This window comes from Apodemus sylvaticus, chromosome 3 (assembly GCF_947179515.1).
Source record: "Apodemus sylvaticus chromosome 3, mApoSyl1.1, whole genome shotgun sequence".
Classification (NCBI taxonomy): domain Eukaryota; kingdom Metazoa; phylum Chordata; class Mammalia; order Rodentia; family Muridae; genus Apodemus; species Apodemus sylvaticus.
This window is the reverse complement of record NC_067474.1, coordinates 39,856,282-39,876,397: the sequence shown is the minus strand read 5'-3', so window position 1 is coordinate 39,876,397 and position 20,116 is coordinate 39,856,282. Positions and strand designations below refer to the sequence as shown.

General features: G+C 38.9%; 1 pseudogene; it reads right to left on the bottom strand.

The window, feature by feature from the left end:
* Nucleotides 1-10,806: 10,806 nt before the first annotated feature.
* LOC127680604 (40S ribosomal protein S6-like) lies at nt 10,807-11,549 on the bottom strand (annotated as a pseudogene).
* Nucleotides 11,550-20,116: the final 8,567 nt, after the last annotated feature.

Genomic DNA, 20,116 nt, shown 5'->3' with positions numbered 1-20,116 from the left:
AAATCAACTCCAACTCAACATCCCTCAAGGTCACACAAAAGTATTCAAAAGCTATTGTTCTTCATCCAAAATGAGATCAGTAAATCAAGTGTAAGTCAAATTGTAAAACCACTGGAGTCATAATCAGATGCAAGTACAACAAATTGTTATTCAAATTTTATCAGAAAAAGAAAGAAAAGAAATAGCACAAAATATTAAGAGACTGTTAGAGCCTTTAAGCAAAGTAATGACTAATGCACAACATAACTTCAACTCCTATTGCTCATTGGAGAAGAGAGAAAGATTGTAAGAATCCAAGGACCAGTCATGGTTGTTGGAAAATAGGATCTTCTACATAAAATAAAGAAGATACAACCATGAAATTGGAATAATATGCCCTAATGAGGGCAGAACAGTGATACTACCAACTGCCATGCTAAAATGATGGGAAATTTTCATATTTTACCAAAAGACCACTCAACAGGACCAATGTTTGATTTGAGAGACTGTATTAAGCCTGACAGTGACAGAAATACTTCTTGCACAGTGTCATCCTTTTACAGGAAGCTTTTAAAGGTAAACAGAACAGAAAAGCTACATCCTGATTGGCAGTTTGAAGAAATAAGGCCAGCGTAGAAAACCAGGTTCAAGTTAAACCAAAGGTGGCAACAGCTGAGACAGGATGGAGGAACTTTTGCCCTATCACAGTAAGGCCCCATAATGAAGTTCATGTAGGTAATGACTGCAGAGAGAGGGAGAGTTAATAGCAAGCAGAGTAAAATGGATAAGTCTGCTGATAAGTTAGCCAATCCCAAGTGCCCAGCCCTATACTCGGGTGTGTGTGTGTGTGTGTGTGTGTGTGTGTGTGTGTGTGTGTGTGTGCGCGCATGAGAGAGAGACAGAGAGAGCAAAAGAGAGAGAGAGAATAATTAAAGAAGATTGAGTCATGAATTTGAGGAGTGGGAGGTCACAGAAGGTGTTGGACAGGGAGAGAGGGAGAGGGAGCATAGAAATATTGGAAATACATCACTCATGGATGAACTTTTCAGAAACATTAAATGGAAAAGAACTGAGCTGTGTGATGGCTTGAAGCCTTGTGATCTTTATAGGAAATCCAACTTTACCTGTGGAATGGTGCCATACTGAGGCTTGAGAGATTTATCATTTAAGTCAAAATCTGCAAAATTGATTTTGTGATACATTGTGCAATGATTAGAAGAAATGTATTTATCTCAGAAGTGTTAAGACCTAAAGTTATTTTTGTTATATCTTTTATAAGTTTTTGTTTCTAAGTAACATTTTTATTCTTTTAGAGTTGTATAAAAGTTAGTTTGATCAAAATATCCACTATCTCCTCCCAAGTCCACCCTCATATCCCTCTCAGTTCAACTTTCATGTGTTTTCTCCTATAAAGTCCAGCAAATGATGCCCAAAACTACACAAGAGAGAGCATGCTCTACAATGTAGTAGACATTAAAGAAAACTGACTTTCTCTCTAAGTAACTATCAAATGCCAATACTTCCTCATCTAGTGGTGAGAGAATTTATGCCCACCTAATACCTTTTCATGAAAGGATTTTACTTGCTTAAGCTTATGTAAGTTTCACGTATGTTGTATTGATCACTTATGAATTTGTAGGTATGAATTTTTAAGTGATCTGTTGTGTTCACAAATCACTATTTCTTTGAAGTGTTGCTTTGCCTCTGAGTCTTAGAGTCCTTCTGTACTCTCCAATCCAAAGGTCCGTGAGTTTTATGGAGACAAGTTATAATATATATGTTCCATTTATCAGTGAGAAATCTACTATGTTGAATAGTTGAGAATCTCTGTGATGCCATCTACATCAAGGAGAAGTTGTTCTGATGAGGATAGAGAGATGTGCTATTAATCATTATGATACAATTTATTATGGTGTCAATTTTGCCTATACACACACACACACACACACAAACAGAGAGAGAGAGAGAGAGAGAGAGAGAGAGAGAGAGAGAGAGAGAGAGAGAGAGTCAAAGGGAGAGAAAACATCTTCAACAAAATCATAGAAGATAACTTCCCTAACGTAAAGAAAGAGATGATCACAAAAGTACAAGAATCCTATAGAACACTAAATAGATTGGACCAGAAAAGAAAATCCTACCATAATATAATAATTAAACCACTGAATACACAGAGCAAATAAAGAACATTAAAGCAGTAAGAGAAAAAGGCCAGGTAGAGTATAAAGGTAGTCCTATCAGAATAAAACCAGACTTTTTAGCAGAAACACTAAAAGCTAGAAGATCTTGGACAGATATCATGCAGACAATAAAAGAACGAAAATGCAAGTTTAGGCTACTATACCCAGCAAAACTCACAATCACTATAGATGGAGAAAACAAGATATTCTATGACAAAACCAGATTTAAACAATGTTTCAACTAATCTAGCCATACAAAGGATAATAGAAGAAAAACTCCAACACAGGAAGGAAAGTCCATCCAAGAAAAACCAAGAAATTAATCATTTCACAGGAAGGAAAGTCCATCCAAGAAAAACCAAGAAATTAATCATTTCACAACATAACCCAAAAGAAGAGAACCACACAAATATAATACCACCTCTAACAACAACAATAACAGCAAAATGAAGGCACAACATACCCAAATCTATGGGACACATGAAAGCAGTGCTAAGAGGAAAACTCATAGCCCTGAGTGCCTCCATAAAGAAACTGGAGAGAGCATAACTAGCAGCTTAAGGGCACACCTGAAAGCCCTGGAACAAAAAGAAGCAAATTCACCCAGGAGGAGTAGAAGACAGGAAATCATCAAACTCAGGGATGACATAAATCAAGTGGAACAAAGAGAACCATACAAAGAATCAACAAAACCAGGAGCTGGTTCTTTGAGAAAATCAACAAGATAAACCCTTAGCCAGACTAACAAAAGAGCACATAGAGTATCCAAATTAACAGAATTAGAAATGAAATGGGAGATATAACAACAGAAACTGAGGAAATTCAAAAAATCATTAAATCCTACTACAAAAGCCTATACTCAACACAACTGGAAAATCTGGAGGAAATGAATGATTTCTTAGACAGATACAAAATACCAAAATTAACTCAGGATCAAATAGATCATCTAAAAAGTCCCATAACTCCTAAAGAAATAGAAGAGGTCATAGAAATTCTTCCAAACAAAAAATGCACAGGACCAGATGGTTTCAGTGTAGAATTCTATCAGATCTTCAAAGAAGACCTAACACCAATACTCTTCAAAGTATTTCTCAAAATAGAAACAGAAGGAACATTACCCAACTCATTCTATGAAGCTACAATTTCGCTGATACCAAAACCACACAAATATCCAACAAAGAAGGAGAACTACAGGCCAATTTCCCTTATGAATATCGATGCAAAAATACTCACTAAAATTCTTGTCAACCGAATCCAAGAACACATCAAAATGATCATTCACCATGATCAAGTAGGATTCATCCCAGGGATGAAGGGATAGTTCAATATACAGAAATCCACCAATGCAATCCACTACATAAACAAACTCAAAGAAAAAAAACATATGATCATTTCATTAGATGCTTAAAAAGCATATGACAAAATTCAACATCCTTTCATGCTTAAAGTCTTGGAAAGAACAGGAATTCAAAGCCCATAGCTAAACATAGTGAAAGCAATATACAGCAAACCGGTAACCAACATCAAACTAAATGGAGAGAAACATGAAGGAATCCCACTAAAATCAGGGACTAGACAAGGCTGCCCCCTCTCTCCCTATCTTTTCAATATAGTACATGAAGTTCTAGCTAGAGCAATTAGTCAACATAAGAAGGTCAAAGGGATAGAAATTGGAAAGGAAGAAGTCAAATTATCACTATTTGCAGATGATATGATAGGATTCTTAAGTGACCCAAAAAACTCCACCAGAGAACTATAGTTGATAAACAACTTCAGCAAAATGGCTGGTTATAAAATCAACACAAGCCAACCAGTAGCCTTCCTATACCCAAAGGATAAACAGGCTGAGAAAGAAATTAGGGAAATTACACCCATCACAATAGCCACAAACAATATAAAGCATATTGGGGTGACTTTAACCAAAGAAATGAAAGATTTATATGACAAGAACTTCAGGTTTCTGAAGAAGGAAATAGAAGAAGACATCAGAAAATGGAAAAAAATTTCCATGCTTGTGGATTGGCAGGATTAATATAGTAAAAATGGCTATCTTGCCAAAACCAATATACAGATTCAATGCAATCCCCATCAAAATCCCAACTCAGTTCTTCATAGATTTAGAAAGAGCAATTTTCAAATTCATCTGGAATAAAAAAAAAACAAAAATAGCTAAAAACTACTCTCAAAAGTAAAAGAAATTCTGGGAGAATCAATATCCTGGACCTCAAGCATTTCTGCAGAGCAATAGTGTTAAAAACTGCATGGTATTGGTACAGTGACAGGCAGGTAAATCAAGGGAATAGGATTGAAGACCCAGAAATGAATCCACGCACCTATGGTCTCTTCATCTTTGACAAAGGAGCTGCAACCATCCAGTGGAAAAAAGATAGCCTTTTCAGCAAATGATGCTGGTTCAACTGGAGGTCAGCATGCAGAAGAATGCAAATTGATCCATTCAAATCTTCTTGTACTAAACTCTACTGCAAGTGGACCAAGGACCTCCACATAAAACCAGACACACCAAAACTAATAGAAAAGAGACTGGGGAAGACCCTTGAGGACATGGGCACTGAGGAAAAGTTCCTGAACAGAACACCAATAGCTTATGCTCTAAGATCAAGAATTGACAAATGGGACCTCATAACATTACAAAGTTTCTATAAGTCAAAGGACACTGTCAATTGGAAAAAACAGGAACCAACAAATTGGGAAAAGATCTTCACTAACCCTACCTTCCACAGAGGGCTAATATCCAGTATATACAAAGAACTCAAGAAGTTAGACTCCAGATAGCAAAATAGCCCTATTAAAAATGGGGTACAGAGCTAAACAAAGAATTTTCACCTGAAGAACTTCGAATGGCTGAAAAGCATATTAAAAAATGTCCAGCATCACTAGTCATTAGGGAACTGCAAATTAAAACAACCCTGAAATTCTACCTCACAACAGTCAGAATGGCTTAGATCAAAAACTCAGGAGACAGCAGGTGATGGGGAGAATGTGGAGAAAGAGGGACACTCCTCCACTGCTGGTGGGATTGCAAGTTGGTGCAACCACTCTGGAAATCAGTCTGGTGTTTCCTTAGAAAACGGGGCATGACACTTTTGGAAAACTCTGCTATACCACTCCTGGGTATATACCCAGAGGATTCCCCTGCATGCAATAAGGACACATGCTGCACGCTGTTCATAGTGACCTTATTTATAATAGCCAGAAGCTGGAAAGAACCCAGATGTCCCTCAATGGAGGAATGGATGCAGAAAATGTGGTATATTTACACAATGGAATACTACTCAGCAATTAAAAACAATGAATTCATGGAATTCTTAGGCAAATGGTTGGATCTGGAAAATATCATCCTACATGAGGTAACCCAATCACGAAAGAACACACATGAAATGCAGTCACTAATAAGTGGTTATTAGCCCAGAAACTCTGAATACCCAAGACACAATTCACATATCAAATAATTCCTAAGAGGAAGGAAGGAGAGGGTCCTGTTCCTGAAAAGGCTTGATGCAGCATTGTAGGGATTACCAAGACAGAGAAATAGGAGTGAGTTGATTGGAGAACAGGCAGATGGAAGAGAGCTTATGGGACTTATGGGGAGGGGGAACCAAGAAAGGGAAAATCATTTGGAATGCTAACAAAGAATATAGATAAAACAAAACAAACAAAAAAAAAAAAAAACCAGGAACCAGCACTCACTGGTCTTTAACTGTGCTGAGAACAAAATTAAGGAAACAATGCCCTTCACAATAGTCACAAATAATATAAAATATCTTCATGTAACTCTAACCCAGCAAGTGAAAGATCTGTATGAGAACTTTAAGTCTCTGAGAAAGAAATGAAAGAAAATCTCAGAAGAAGGAAAGATATCCCTAGTCATCGATCTGTAAGATTAATGTAGTAATGACCATCTTATCAAAAGCAATTCACAGATTCAATGCAATCTCATCAAAATTCTAACTCAACACAGAGATAGAACACTCTCAACTTAGTATGGAATAAAAGAACAACAATAAAAACATGATAATGAAAACAATCCTCAAAATTAAAAGAATCTTCCCTTGGGGAACTAGAGGTAGCCACTCTCAAGTCCCAGATGCCAGGGAAGCAAGAGGTTTCCAGGACCCAAGGGGGGATGACATTAGCTGAAAAACCCAACAAATGGGAGAAAGAACCCACAGAGCCCATCTCCAGTACATAGGTACAGTCTCCAGTTGAGGGATGGGGTCACCCACCATCTCAAAAAATTTAACGCAGAATTGTTCCTATCTAAAGGAAATGCAGGGACCACACTGGGGCAGAGATGGAAGGAAAGGCTTTACAGAGACTGCCCTACCTAGGGATCCATCCCAACTGCAGGCACCAAACTGAGACACTACTATGCTGGGGAAGTGCTTGCTGACAGGAGCCTAGTATAACTGTCCCCTGAGTGGATCTGTCAACACCTGACCAATACAGATGCATATACAGACAACCATTGAGTCCGTGGACCCCAATAGAAGACTGAGAGGATGGAAGGACTGAAAGTGCTGAAGGGGATTGCAATCCCATAGGAAGAATACCAATATCAACTAACGGGACTACCTATAGATCCCAGGGACTAAACCACCAACCAAATAATACACAATGAGGGACCCGTGGTGCCAGTTACATATATAGAAGATTGCCTTATCTGGCATCAATGGAAGTGGAAGCCTGTGGTCCTGTGGAGACTTGATTCCCCAGCATAAGGGAATGCTAGAGCAGTGAGGCAGAAATGAGTTGATGGGAGAGCATCTTCATAGAGGTAAAGAGGATAGGAGAAGGGGTGGGGGTTGTGGAGCAGAAAATAGGTAAGAGGTCAAAAATTGAAATGTAAATAAATAAAATAACCAAAAATAAGAAGAAGAAATTATCCCTGACCTCAAGCTATACTGCTGTTCAATAAAACTCTATGGTATTATACAGAGACAGGTTGATAAATGGAAGAGAATTGAAGAACCAGAAATAAACCCACACACCTATGGTCACTTGGTCTTTGAGAAAGAAAACAAAATTATACAGTGGAAAAAGGAAGCATCTTCAATAAATGGTGCTGGTATAACTGAATTTGCATATAGAAGAATGCAAATTGATCCATATTTATCTCCTTTTACAAAGCTCAAGTCCAAGTGGATCAAGGACCTCTACATAAAACCAGATAGGCTGACTCTGCCAAAAGAGAAAGTGGGATATAGCCATAAACACATTAAAAAAGGGGAAAATTCCTGACCAGAACATCAATGATTTAGGCTCTCAAATTAACAATTGACAAATGGCACCTCATGAAACTGAAAAACTTGTAAGGCAAAGTATACTATCAATAGATAAATAGCTACCTAGAGATTGGGAAAAGATGTTTACCAACCCTATATCAGACAGAGGGTTTATATCCAATATATTCAAAGAACTCAAGAAGTTAGATTTTAAAAATTCATATTACCCAATTAAAAAACAGGGTACAGAGCTAAACAGAGAATTCTCAACAGAGAAATCTCAAATGGCTGAGAAGCTCTTAAAGAAAAGCTCAACATCCATGATCATCAGGGAAAATAAAATCAAAAGGACCATCAAAATCCACCTTACACCAATTGTAATGGCTCAGATCAAAAACTTAGTTGACCACAGATGTTGGTGAGGATGTAGAGAAAAGGAACACTTCTCCATTGCTGATGGGATTACAAGCTGTTACCCCTTTGGAAATCAATATGGCAGGTCCTCAGAAAAGTGTTCATATTTCTACCTGAAAACCTAGCTATACTACTCCTGGGCATATACCCAAAAGATTTTCTACCATATCACAAAGACATGTTCTGCACTATGTTCATTGCAGCTGTACTGGCTGGTTTTATGTGTCAACTTGACACAGGCTGGGGTTATTTCAAAGAAAGGAGCTACAGTTGGGGAAGTGCCTCCATGAAATCCAGCTGTTGGGCATTTTCTCAATTAGTGGTCAAGGGGGGAGGGCCCATTGAGGGTGGTACCACCTCTGGGCTGATATTCTTGGGTTCTATAAGAGAGCAGGCTGAACAAGCCAGAGGAAGCAAGCCAGTAAGGAACATCTCTCCATAGCCTCTGCATCAGCTCCTGCTTCCTAACCTGCTTGAGTTCCAGTCCTCATTTCGTTTTGTGATGAACAGCAATGCAGACGTGTAAGCCGAATAAACCCTTACCTCCCCAACTTGCTTCTTGTCATGATGTTTGTGCAGGAACAGAAACCCCAACTAAGACAGCAGCCTTATTTAAAATATCCAGAAATGGGAAACAATCCAGATGTCCCTCAATGGAAGAATGGATACAGAAAATGTGTTATATCTACAGAAATACTAGTCAGCTATTAAAAATGAGGACTTCATGAATTTTTCAGGCAAATGGATAGAACTAGAAAATATCATTCTGAAAGAGGTAACACAAACCCAAATGCGCATACAAGGTTTGTGCTCATTGATAAGTGGTTATTAGTCCAAAGGCTCAGAACACCCACAATACAACTCATAGACCATATGAAGCTTAACAAGAAAGAAGGCCAAAGTGTGGATCCTTGAATGACACTTAGAGAAAGGAAGAAAATAATCACTGGAGACAGGGACCTAGGTGGATGAGGGAAGGGGAGGGGCAAAAGGGGGTGCAGGAACAGGTATAGGGGAAGACAAAAGAGAAGTCCAGAGGGCCCGGAGTATGAATAGAAATATGAACCAATGGGGGTTGGGAGAGGCTCTCAGGACACAATGGCAATGACATTAGACAAATGCCCAATATCTGGGAGACAGAAAGTGGAAAGACCACCTCCAGTGGAGAGACATGGCCTCCCATTGAGGGATGGGACCATTCACTCATCTCAATTTTTTTTTTAATATTTTACAAGTGATCCTGTGTAAAGAAATGAGAAAGAGTCTGACTACAAAGAAAAATTTTTAAGAAAATTTTTAAATTTATTCCTGGCTGTAGGAAATGCAGGGACAAGATAATGGAGCAGAAAGTGAAGGAAAGGCCATGCAGAGACTGCCCCACCTTAGGATCCATCCCATGCAGAGGCCATCCAGGGACTACCCCACCTAACCACAGACACCGGATCCATCCTAACCACAGACACCAAATTCCAACTGCTAGTGCCAAAATGTGCTCGCAGACAGCAGCCTGGTCTGCCTGTTCTCTGCGAGGCTCTGCCAGCATCTAAGGTACAGATACTCAGAGCCAACCATTGGAATGAACCCTGGGACCCCAATGGAAGAGTTAGGGAAAGTACAAAAGAAGCTGAAGGGGATTGCAACCTAATAGGGAGAACAACAGTATCAACAACCCAGACCTCTCAGAGCTCCCAGGGACTAAACCACCACCCAAAGTGTATACACATGCCGGTTCGTGGTTCCAGCTACCTATGTTATAGAGGACTTCCTTATCTGGCAAAAGTGGGATGGAAGGTGCTTGGTCCTCTTGGTGCCCCAGGGAAGAGGGATGCTATAGGAGTGAGACAGAGTGGGTGGGTGGGTGGGTGGGTGGGGGGAGCATCCTCTTAGAGTCAAAGGTGTTGGGGATAGGGTGGGGGTTCATGGAGAGGAGACAACATTTGAAACATGAATAAATAAAATAAATGATTTAAAAATATAGAAATGTTATTGGACTAAGTTTTTGTTTTGATCTCAGGTGTGAGATATGGGGTTGTTTAGATCATCCACAGCCACAGCAGCTGACTATGATTATCTATTTTAGGGGCATGATTTGCCAGATCCAGATGGTTTCTGCATGTGTATAACAATTAGAATTGTGGGAACTCTTGAAAGGGTATGTAAATGCTAGAAAGGCACAGCTGCTGCTATTTCTCCTGCTGCTGTTGGTGGTGGTTGCTGGTTGCTATTTCTGTGGTTTGTTGTGGTGTAACAAGTGGTCCTGTGTAAGAAATGAGAAAGATTCTGACTAGAAAGATCAAACTTGCCCCAAGTAATTTGATGGCCCTAATCAGGAGGAAGTAATCTGATGGTATCAATGCCCCCTTTTCCTTCAAGTCTTATTTCCTTTCCACCTAATGTTAGGGACTTGGAAGTCTGGAATAGGGGTGAAGAAGGGTGGTAGAAAAAGAAACTCACAAAGTAGCCAAAAGTGCAGTACCAGTTACATTGGTAAGTTCGCTGCTGGGTGAAATTGATCATTACTTTTTTTTCCCCAGAAAGTGTGCCTAAGCTGCCAAGAGCGAGCCCCAGCAGTGAACAGTTTCAGAGAGGATGTACGGATGAGGCAGGGGGATGTTTGAGTAAGACAGGAGGACAGAGATGGAAGCTTTGCAACTCTGACTAGCAATCAAAAATTTCTTTAAACTGATTTCAAAAACATTCATGATTTCAAGAGATACAGATCATATTATTGTTATGGGCACACTAGGAATGTATGCCCAGGGTTACCGGTTACGTACATAGAGCTTAGATTTTATTATCATCATCCCATTATCCCTATTCCTAAAATTCTACAGATTATTTCAGCTTAAGTAAGCTCAATATAATAGCATGCTCTTAGGCTGGCAGCATTTTATAGCTTCAAGATATCTAGATTTAAATTGATAAAATCTGAGTCGGTCCAGGTGAATCGCCTGATTTATTTTCAAAATCATTTATTTGTAACTCTTAAAGACTTATTTTTGACTGGACTCAGAGTCAGAAGTAGAAGCTCTCACCTTCAACGAGGGTACCCAATGTCTTGTGGTAATCTAGTCCTGGCACTTTTCTTTGGTTTCCCTCTTTCTGGTGGCCAAAGGTTTAACATATTCTGCAGCCTCCCATGGTTTTTCTTACTGTTGTTTCTTCAGTGCACTACATCCACATTTGTGTTTCAGGGCATGTGGAGTAACTAGATGCTGAATCATGGGTGCTTTGGTCTTGGGCTTCTTCTTTGTTTAAAGGTTTTCTGACAACATATTGGCCAACATTATCTTCCTTATAGAGATTAAGAAGCTTTCATTCTGCCCTTTTAGGTCCCTACAGGTGAAGCCCAGTAATGATTTCCAGCCCAGGAATATCCTTCTTCTTTTTTTCTCAGAATAACCAAGTTTAGAACACTCAGATTGGCATCCACAATGCATCCATAAACAGACTTGCACTGTCTCCAATTCTCCTTGGTCTATAACGAGAATGCTCCTTACTCACCAGCAGGTGCACTCTCATGAATACACCTTGCTTCATGAGAAAATCTTGTTTGTCATTCCCACCGCTGATCTGGACCACAGAGCCCTTCCTCTCTTCACCCAGAGCATCAGCAGCTAGTTCTGTGGCCACAAACTCCTCAGGGAATGTATGGTGATGTGTGGCGATTGAATTCATTGTCAAATTCAATGAGTTTCTGAGAGCCAGTAGCAGGGAAGGAGATATTTAGCTTCATCTTGACACTGAATCACCCTGATTTAAGCAGTATATTATTAATCTTTAATGGTCCATCACATTTCTTGCAAATTAGCTTAGGCTTGAGAACTTTCTTAGTCTAAGGAACCATTGTAAATGTTATTGAATATATTTATATTTATAATCTTATAAGAATTTGTTTAATAAAAGAATTCTTTGTTCTTAAATGAACACTATTACAGTAATCTGGTGTAAAACAATCTTTTCAAGAATGGCAAGTCCTAATACCTTATTATATTTGCATTCTTTTATATTGTCCTTGTACCACTTATACATGTAATTATATTATCATAATCATTCTAGCTTTTGTTGCTGAGCTATAACCTACAAGATAAAATGAAATGCCTAATATGTATGTCATTTTATCTTGTAGGTTATAATTCTAAGAAATTCTAAATATGCTGTAAATGGGATTCTGTGCTCTGATCTGCTATCATTTCTCCTATCCTGCTGAATTTTGTCATCTTTCTCTGAGTTCATGCTATTCTATTTTGTTTCATAAGTTCGTTTAGGAGTAGAGAATAATCTCCATGTCACAGAGAATACCTCCATGCAGGGTCAGCTGAGATTACCTGCAGGAAAGCAGGGGTAGTGCTTTCAGGACTTTTTCACGGGGATATGGAAACCATTTTCTCAGAAAAGACATGGGTAGCCAGGCGGTGGTGGCGCATGCCTATAATCCCAGCACTCTGGGAGGCAAAGGCAGGTGGATTTCTGAGTTCAAGGCCAGCCTGGTCTACAGAGTGAGTTCCAGGACAGCCAGGGCTATACAGAGAAACCCTGTTTCAAAAAAAGCAAAATAAAAAAAAAACAAAAATAAATAAAAAGACATGGGCGAATCATTGTGCTAATAGCCCCCTAACACACAGAAACAAACTGAAAGTGGAGGGAGTTGGGGCAGTGATTGCATCATGTGACTCAACTATGCTAATAACTGTCAAGCATGCTGCCTTCATGACTTACCTTACCCCAGGAAATGGCCGTGCCATCTAGTACTTTCCAATATTATGAAAGCTAACCAGTAAGAATGAAGCTTCTATGTGGATACCAGGGGATTTCTCCATGTTTTGTGACTTATGTGTGTTTTATCTTCAACAACTTGACTTACCATTATGTTTTAGAGGGTAACCAAGAATGTTGGCAACAGCTTGTGATGTTTGTGGGAGGGTTCTGTGGAAAGTCATTGGTCAACAGCTCAAAAGGAGATAATTCATTACTACCTCTGTTTTGTTGTTGTTGTTGTTGTTGTCTTATGGTATAGCTGATGGTGTGGTTGGAATACCTCAATGTAGGATAACTCTTTAAAACTCATTTTATATGTGTTTATATATTTCTTAAAGGCTGGATAACATTCCATTGTGTAAATGTTCTGTATTTGAATAATCTACCATCTTAGTTACTTTTCTATTTCTGTGAAAAAACACCATATCCAAGGCAACATATTTAATAAAAAAAGATAAGACATTTTTGGACTTAATGCTCCAGAGAGTTTAAGTCTATAAAGACCAAATATTATGACAGGAATAGCTGATAGTTCACATTTTAAGTAACAAGTAGAAAACACAGCATAAGTATACAGGGAAAAGCAGAAGTCTTTTGAAACCCAAAATTCAACCTTCAACAAGACCACACAAATAGTTCTAACAATAAATTATCAACTATACAGATATATGAATCTATATTCTTATTTAAACTACCATATCCACATATCAGATGTTAAGACATCTAGGCTATTCCATTTCCTGAGTGAGAAAATTGTTTTTGTAGTAGGATATAGATTCTTTTGGGTATGAGTTCAGTTTTGATGTAGCTTGACCATATAGTAGATCTATTTATAGATTTCTGTGAAAACTCTATTAATTTACACTGTGATTATCTAAGTTTACACTCTCCAGAGCAGTAAATAAGTGTTCTCTTATCTCTATATCTACAGCAATATCTGCTGTCATTTGTTTGTTGTTTGTTTGATACGTGTGTGTGTTTGTGTGTGCATGCATGCATGCATGTTGTGCATTATAGTTGTTTTCAGTGAACCAAATTTCAAAGTAGAGCTAATTTGTGGTTTGTTGTTGTTGTTGTTGCTGCTGCTGCTGTTGTTGTTGTTATTTCAAGACGAAGTCTTTCTGTGTAGCCCTTGTTGTCCTGGAACTTGCTCTATACACTAGGCTAGCCTCAAAAAAAAAAAAAAAAGGATCGTCCTATCTCTGCCTCTTGAGTGCTGGAATTAAAGGTTTGCACATCCACACCTAACAAATTTGTACTTTCTTAATAGCTAAAGATTTTGACCATTTAAAAGACTCTCAGCTCTTTGTATTTTATAGCTTGTGAACTCTTTGTTCAGTTCTACTCCCATTTAGTTCTATCCGCTCCTGTCCTGGATCTGCAGCTACTCTCAGAAATGCCCTGCTATTCTCATGTGACTCCTCTTCTGCACCTACTCTGCACACTCCTGGTCTCCTTCCCAATTCCCCTCTTCATCCCTTCTCCCACGTGGTTTCCACCCTCCATCTACCTCCAATGACTATATTTTATTTTCCCTTCTGAGTGAGATTCACACATCTTCCCTTAGGCCTTCTTTGTCACCTAGTTTCATTGGGTCTGTGAATTGTAGCATGGATATCTTGTATTTTATCGCTAATGTCCTCTTACATGTGTGCCTTTCAAAGTTTCAGTCACCTCATTCAGTATGATATTTTATACTTCTATCTGTTTCCCTGTATAATTCATGATCTCTTTGCTTTTAATAGCTGAGTAGTATTCCATGGTATACATGAACCAGAATTTTTATCCATTCTTAAGTTGAGGGACATTTAGGTTGTTTCCTGTTTCAGACTTTATGAATAAAGCTACTATGAACATAGCTGAAAAAGTGTCCTTGTTATTTTATGAGGTCCCATATTTCAATTTTTGCTCTTAGAGCATACGCTATTGGTGTTCTGTTCAGAAACTTTCTCCCTGTACCGATGTCCTCAAGGGTCTTCCCCAGTTTCTTTTCTATTAGCTTCAGAGTGTCTGGCTTTATGTGGAGGTCCTTGATCCATTTGGATTTGAGCTTAGTACAAGGAGACAAGGATGGATCAATTCGCATTCTTCTGCATGCTGACCTCCAGTTGAAAGGCAAAGGACACCATCAAGAGGACAAATCGGCAACCAACAAATTGGGAAAAGATCTTCACCAATCCTACATCAGATAGAGGGCTAATATCCAATATATATAAAGAACTCAAGAAGTTAGACTCCAGAAAACCAAACAACCCTATTAAAAATGGGGTACAGAGTTAAACAAAGAATTCACACCTGAAGAACTTCGGATGGCGGAGAAGCATCTTAAAAAATGCTCAACTTCATTAGTCATTAGGGAAATGCAAATCAAAACAACCCTGAGATTTCATCTTACACCAGTCAGAAGGGCTAAGATTAAAAATTCAGGAGACAGCAGGTGTTGGAGAGGGTGTGGAGAAAGAGGAACACTCCTCCACTGCTGGTGGGGCTGCAAATTGGTACAACCACTCTGGAAATCAGTCTGGCGGTTCCTCCGAAAACTGGGCACCTCACTTCCAGAAGATCCTGCTATACCACTCCTGGGCATATACCCAGAGGATTCCCCACCATGTAATAAGGATACATGTTCTACTATGTTCATAGCAGCCCTATTTATAATTGCCAGATGCTGGAAAGAACCCAGGTATCCCTCAACAGAAGAGTGGATACAAAAAATGTGGTATATCTACACAATGGAGTACTATTCAGCCATTAGAAACAATGAATTCATGAAATTCTTAGGCAAATGGATGGAGCTAGAGAATATCATACTCAGTGAGGTAACCCAGACTCAAAAGGTGAATGTAAATAAATTATATCGAATAAAAAAAAACATTGTTTACATTCCAAATAATTTCCTTCCCCTTTCACAGATCCGCCTTCCCCATATGTCCCATAAACCGTCTTCTCTCCATCCATTCTCCAATCACCTCCCTCCTTTTTCTCTGTCCTATTTTTTTATATTTCTTTTTTTTGATATAATTTATTTACATTTCAAATGATTTCTCCTTTTCTAGCCCCCACTCCCCGAAAGTCCCATAAGCCCCCTTCTCTTCCCCTGTCCTCCCACCCACCCATTCCCACTTCCCCGTTCTGGTTTTGCCGAATACTGCTTCACTGAGTCTTTCCAGAACCAGGGGCCACTCCTCCTTTCTTCTTGTACCTCATTTGATGTGTGGATTATGTTTTGGGTATTCCAGTTTTCTAGGTTAATATGCACTTATTAGTGAGTACATACCATGATTCACCTTTTGAGTCTGGGTTACCTCACTTAGTATGATGTTCTCTAGCTCCATCCATTTGCCTAAGATTTCATGAATTCATTGTTTCTAATGGCTGAATAGTATTCCATTGTGTAGATATACCACATTTTTGCATCCACTCTTCTGTTGAGGGATACCTGGGTTATTTCCAGCATCTGGCAATTATAAATAGGGCTGCTATGAACATAGTAGAGCATGTATCCTTATTACATGGTGGGGAATCCTCTGGGTATATGCCCAGGAGTGGTATAGCAGGATCTTCTGGAAGTGAGGTGCCCAGTTTTCGGAGGAACCACAAGACTGATTTCCAGAGTGGTTGTAACAATATGCAACCCCACCAGCAGTGGAGGAGAGTTCCTCTTTCTCCACACCCTCTCCAACACCTGCTGTCTCCTGAATTTTTAATCTTAGCCATTCTGACTGGTGTAAGATGAAATCTTAGGGTTGTTTTGATTTGCATTTCCCTAATGACTAATGAAGTTGAGCATTTTTTAAGATGCTTCTCCGCCATCCGGAAGTTCTTCAGGTGAGAATTCTTTGTTTAACTCTGTACCCCATTTTTTAATAGGGTTGTTTGGTTTTCTGGAGTCTAACTTCTTGAGTTCTTTATATATATTGGATATTAGCCCTCTATCTGATGTAGGATTGGTGAAGATCTTTTCCCAATTTGTTGGTTGCAGATTTGTCCTCTTGATGGTGTCCTTTGCCTTACAGAAACTTTGTAATTTTATGAGGTCCCATTTGTCAATCCTTGCTCTTAGAGCATACGCTATTGGTGTTCTGTTCAGAAATTTCTCCCTGTACCGATGTCCTCAAGGGTCTTCCCCAGTTTCTTTTCTATTAGCTTCAGAGTGTCTGGCTTTATGTGGAGGTCCTTGATCCATTTGGATTTGAGCTTAGTACAAGGAGACAAGGATGGATCAATTCGCATTCTTCTGCATGCTGACCTCCAGTTGAACCAGCACCATTTGTTGAAAAGGCTATCTTTTTTCCATTGGATGTTTTCAGCCTCTTTGTCGAGGATCAAGTGGCCATAGGTGTGTGGGTTCATTTCTGGATCTTCAATCCTGTTCCATTGATCCTCCTGCCTGTCACTGTACCAATACCATGCAGTTTTTAACACGATTGCTCTGTAGTATTGCTTGAGGTCAGGGATACTGATTCCCCCAGATCTTCTTTTGTTGCTGAGAATAGCTTTAGCTATCCTGGGTTTTTTGTTGTTCCAGATGAATTTGATAATTGCTCTTTCTAACTCTGTGAAGAATTGAGTTGGGATTTTGATGGGTATTACATTGAATCTGTAGATTGCTTTTGGCAAAAGGGCCATTTTAACTATATTGACTCTACCGATCCATGAGCATGGGAGGTTTTCCCATTTTTTGAGGTCTTCTTCCATTTCCTTCTTCAGAGTCTTGAAGTTCTTGTCATACAGATCTTTCACATGTTTGGTAAGAGTCACCCCAAGATACTTTATACTGTTTGTGGCTATTGTGAAGGGGGTCATTTCCCTAATTTCTTTCTCAGCCTGCTTATCCTTTGAGTACAGGAAGGCCACTGATTTGCTTGTGTTGATTTTATAACCTGCCAATTTGCTGAAGTTGTTTATCTGCTGTAGGAGCTCTCTAGTGGAGTTCTTTGGGTCACTTAGGTAGACGATCATGTCGTCTGCAAATAATGATAGTTTGACTTCTTCCTTTCCAATTTGTATCCCTTTGACCTCCTTATGTTGTCGAATTGCCCGAGCTAGTACCTCAAGTACAATATTGAAAAAATAAGGAGAAAGGGGGCAGCCTTGTCTGGTCCCTGATTTCAGTGGGATTGCTTCAAGTTTCTCTCCATTTAGTTTGATGCTGGCAACCGGTTTGCTGTATATTGCTTTTACTATGTTTAGGTATGGGCCTTGAATTCCTGTTCTCTCCAAGACTTTAAGGAAGAAAGGATGCTGAATTTTGTCAATTGCTTTTCCAGCATCCAATGAAATGACCATGTGGTTTTTTTCTTTGAGTTTGTTTATGTAGTAGATTGCATTGATGGATTTCCGTATATTGAACCAACCCTGCCTTCCCGGGATAAAGCGTACTTGATCATGGTGGATGATCGTTTTGATGTGTTCTTGGATTCGGTTGGCAAGAATTTTATTGAGTATTTTTGCATCGATGTTCATAAGGGAAATTGGTCTGAAGTTCTCTTTCTTTGTTGGATCTTTGTGTGGCTTTGGTATCAGCGTAATTGTGGATTCGTAGAAGGAATTGGGTAGTGTTCCTTCTGTTTCTATTTTGTGGAATAGTTTGAAGAGTATTGGTGTTAACTCTTCTTTGAAGGTCTGATAGAATTCTGCACTGAAACCATCTGGTCCTGTGCTTTTTTTTGTTGGAAGACTTTCTATGACTCCTTCTATTTCTTTAGGCATTATGGGGCTGTTTAGATGGTCTAGTTGGTCCTGATTTAATTTTGGTATTTGGTATCTGTCAAGGAAATTGTCCATTTCCTCCAGATTCTCCAGTTGTGTTGAGTATTGTCTCTTGTAGTAGGATCTGATGATTTTTTGGATTTCCTCAGTTTCCGTTGTTATATCTCCCTTTTCATTTCTAAGTTTGTTAATTTGGATACTTTCTCTGTGCCCTTTGATCCGTCTGGCTATTGGTTTATCTATCTTGTTGATTTTCTCAAAGAACCAGCTCCTGGTTGTTGATTTTTTTGTATGGTTCTCTTTGTTTCTACTTGATTGATTTCAGCCCTGAGTTTGATGATTTCCTGCCTTCTACTCCTCCTGGGTGAAATAGCTTCTTTTTGTTCCAGGGATTTCAGGTGTGTCATTAAGCTGGTAATGTATGCTCTCTCCATTTTCTTTTTGGAGGCACTCAGGGCTATGAGTTTTCCTCTTAGCACTGCTTTCATTGTGTCCCATAGATTTGGGTATGTTGTGTTTTCATTTTCATTGTGTTCTAAAAAGTCTTTAATTTCTTTCTTTATTTCTTCCTTGACCAAGGTATCATTGAGTAGAATATTTTTCAGTTTCCACGTGTATGTGGGTTTTCTGTTGTTTTTGTTGCTATTGAAGACCACTTTTACTCCATTGTGATCTGATAGGAGGCATGGGATTAGTTCGATCTTCTTATATTTGTTGAGGTCTGCCTTGTGACCAATTATATGGTCAATTTTGGAGAAGGTACCATGAGGTGCTGAGAAAACGGTATATTCTTTTGTTTTAGGATAGAATGTTCTATATATATCTGTTAAATCTAATTGGTCCAAAGCTTCAATTAGTTTCGTTGTGTTCCTGTTTAGTTTCTGTTTTCCTGATCAGTCCATTGAGGAAAGTACAGTGTTTAAGTCACCCACAATTATTGTGTTAGGTGCAATGTGTGCTTTTAGTTTTAATAAAGTTTCTTTTATGAAAGAGGGTGCCCTTGTATTTGGAGCATAGATGTTCAGGATTGAGAGTTCTTGTTGTATTGTTCCTTTGACCAGCAAGAAGTGTCCCTCAGAGTCTCTTTTGATGACTTTGGGTTGAAAGTCAATTTTATCTGATATTAAAATGGCTACTCCAGCTTGTTTCCTGAGGCCATTTGCTTGTAAAATTGTCTTCCAGCCTTTTACTCTAAGGTAGTGTTTGTCTTTGACCCTGAGGTATGTTTCCTCTAAGCAGCAAAATGTAGGGTCCTGTTTGCGTATCCAGTCAGTTAGTCTGTGTCTTTTTATTGGGGCATTAAGCCCATTTTTGTTAAGAGATATTAAGGAATAGTGATTGTTACTTCCTATCATTTTTGACGTTATTTTTTAAATTTGATTGCTTAACTTCTTTTGGATTTGATGAAAGGTTACTATCTTGCTTTTTCCAGGGTGAAGTTTCCCTCCTTGTATTGGTGTTTTCCTCCTATTATCCTTTGTAGGGCTGGGTTTGTGGATAGATATTGGGTAAACTTGGTTTTGTCATGAAATATCTTAGTTTCTCCAACTACGGTGATTGAGAGTTTTGCTGGATATAGTAGTTTTGGCTGGCATTTGTGTTTTCTTAGAGTCTGCATGAGATCTGCCCAGGACCTTCTAGCCTTCATAGACTCAGGTGAAAAGTCTGCTGTGATTCTGATAGGTCTTCCTTTATATGTTACTTGGCCTTTTTCTCTTACTGCCTTTAATATTCTTTCTTTGTTTAGAATATTTGGTGTTTTGATTATTATGTGATGGGAAGTATTTCTGTTCTGGTCCAGTCTGTTTGGAGTTCTGTAGGCTTCTTGTATAT